Source organism: Cannabis sativa, chromosome X (genome assembly GCF_029168945.1).
Source record: "Cannabis sativa cultivar Pink pepper isolate KNU-18-1 chromosome X, ASM2916894v1, whole genome shotgun sequence".
Lineage (NCBI taxonomy): Eukaryota > Viridiplantae > Streptophyta > Magnoliopsida > Rosales > Cannabaceae > Cannabis > Cannabis sativa.
The window spans coordinates 77,189,992-77,192,966 of NC_083610.1; the positions used below are offsets into that span (position 1 = coordinate 77,189,992).

Here is a 2,975-nt window from a genome sequence, read left to right on the forward strand (position 1 = left end):
GGAATTTTTTGGAAGGGATTTTGACACCATTATCACGGCTGCTTCTGCTATTTGGAAATAACCGACGCCATAGGTGTCCTCTATGGCGCTTCTGCTATTTCTAAAAAAACCGACGCCTAAAGGGTTTATAACCCTAGCCTGCCCCATCATCTTCCTCATTCGACCAAATTAACCCGAAACCCCCAAAACAGAGAACCCCAAACCCTCTCCGCCAACCACCACGAAAAACCACCCTCATTTCACCATTTTTTCACCATTTTAGCTCATTTTTGTTTCTAAATCTTCTATTTTTCATACCTAAAACTATATACCTGAAAAGATCACATTTTTCCTCATTTTTTAGGGTAAACCGAAGGTAGAGGTAGTGGTGGTGGTGGTTATACCTCCGGCCACCGTTTTTAGTGGAGAAAACATTGTATTTCAACGTCTATTAAGGTATAAATCTAATTTCTACTAATTTTAGTACTGAACATTGCTTTATTTTTTATTTTATAAATTTTTTTAGGGTTTTTCTATATTATTAAATATGTATTGTGTGTATATATTGTGAATGAGAAATGTATTGTGTGTATATATATTGTGAATGAAAAATGTGATATAGGAGAGTATATATGTATGTATTTTGTGTTGTATTGAATATGTATTGTGTGTGTATGTATTGTGAATGAGAAATGAGATAAATAGGAGAGTATTTTATATATTGTATATGTATATATTGAGTATTTTAAACAAATAGTTTTGTTAAATATTGTGAATGAGAATGAGATAAGAGAGTATTAAAATAAAAGTTTAGAAATTGTTTTCTAAAAAATTAGTTTAGAAACAAAAGTTTAAAAATTAACTCTATTTTGTATCAATTTTTTTCTATTTTCAATTTTAATCATGTGTTTTTATTTTTTTTAGTAGCTAGTAGATAGTTAATTACAACTACTTAGCAAGTTACTAATTTTCATTCTATTCATGTATTTTTAACTAGTTAGTAATAAATTAACTAGTTAGTAACTAAATACTCATAAATTATATAACTAGTAAGTAGCTAAATAAAAAAAATTATAATTTTGTAGTATTTCTTTCTGTTGTAGGTTGTGAGGTCAATTTGCAAGGATCTGACTTATTTGGTATTGATCGGTTTCTAGTTAGCTCGAGGTATACACTCACTAAATTTTATTATAAATTAATTATGAATGCTTAGTAGAGTTTGAATATCTTAAATATTCATACGTAGTGAAGTAGGTTCTGTAATATATTGTAATGCGCCGATCGATGGGTGAAATAATATGCATGTTAGATGAGTTTGAATATCTTCAATATTCATCCTTAGTGAAGTAGGTTCGTGAATACATGTACCGTGCAATTTAATGGGTGGTAAATTTTAATATTGCTAAATGTTGTTGTGATTATTTCATATTGTTTTGAATTGTGTTTTGTTGTTATTAATAGGTTTGAATTTTTCGGAAACGTTCAATTATAGTCGTTATGCTGCCGAAATTTCAAAAGAAAATTAGGATAATATTTGATTTTAATTTCTCTTAAACTTGGTTGTTAGGATTTTATCGGAAGTGACTTTATCAGAAGACAAATACAAAATTTTTGGTATAAGGTATGCTTTCTTTAACCTACTTTTATAAGAATATTTTTCATATATATTTAGATAATCTTTAAATGCTTAAAGTAATTTTAGAATAATATTGATGTAATACATAGGATATATATTGTTGAGTGCTAAGGATAGATATAGTAAGCTATAAAAAAAAATACAAAAAAGGTCTATATTGGGATTTGAACTTGTGACCAAAAGGATAGATTGATAAGTTTTTACCAATATACCAAAACACACTAGAATTAACAAATACATTATAAACATTAATTCTAATACTTAAAATAAGAATTCTATTAGTTTATGTTAAGTAAAATAGCAAAATAAAACACAAAAAAATACCCAAGTTCAAAAAAAAAAAAAAAAAAAAAACGCCTCAAGCGGACAACCGGATCAAAAGTTATTAATAATGTTCAAAGTTTTTTAAAAATTTCATGCAAATTTTAACCCTTTATCTACAAAAATACAATACACTACAAAAATGATACTAATATATTAAAAAAAATTATAAAAATATACTAATATACTACAAAAATATAAACACATAATATAAAATATTAATAAAAAGATAGCTAATATACAAACACTTAGAGTAATGTAGATGTGTATTTATTCAACTTTTCAATTTAATTTGTATTTATGGTTATTATATATAATTTATACTTAATTTAATTATATTAATAATAAAATAATATATATAAATTATGCTAAAATACAAAATTGGAAGCTGAAAAAAAAAACCATAGGAAGACCCTATGGCGTCGGTTATTTCATAATAACCGACGCCATAGGGGTCCTATGGCGTCGGTTATATGAAACAACCGACGCCCATAGGACCCCTATGGCGTCTGCTATTATGAATAACCGACGCCATAGTGGGTCCTATGGCGTCGGTTGTTTGTAACCCTTTAGCGTCACCCGGAATAGCGTCGGTAGCGAATTTCGCCAATACCGACGCTGAAAGCCCTTAAAAACCGCCTCTAAAGCCCAATTTTGTAGTAGTGTTTATATATTTATTATTGATTTCATATATATATTATGTTCATATCATTTATAATATTTACAATATATGTGTGCATATGATATAGTAGAAAAAATCTGTATAAATTATACATATATCCTGAAGATTATGTATCATCAGTAAAATCTTGCATATATCCTGATGATTATACATCCTTAATAAAATCTTGCATATATCTTGAAGATTATGCAAACGTAATATTCATCATATAGTTGACGAATATATTATGAAAGAGATGAATACATATTTATATATGTATATGTTCTTGTATCCTTTGAGGATAATGAAAAGTAATCTAATATCGATATAGATTTCGATAAATATTTCTTGAAGTAAATATTTTATATTTGTCGAAAA

General features: G+C 27.3%; 1 long non-coding RNA gene across 1 annotated transcript; it reads left to right on the forward strand.

Moving 5' to 3' along the window:
• The first annotated feature begins 248 nt into the window (after positions 1-248).
• Positions 249-1,596, forward strand: LOC133032497 (uncharacterized). Its single transcript, XR_009685132.1, has 3 exons — positions 249-435; positions 1,083-1,146; positions 1,547-1,596. It is a non-coding gene; the product is annotated as an uncharacterized LOC133032497 (long non-coding RNA).
• Positions 1,597-2,975: the final 1,379 nt, after the last annotated feature.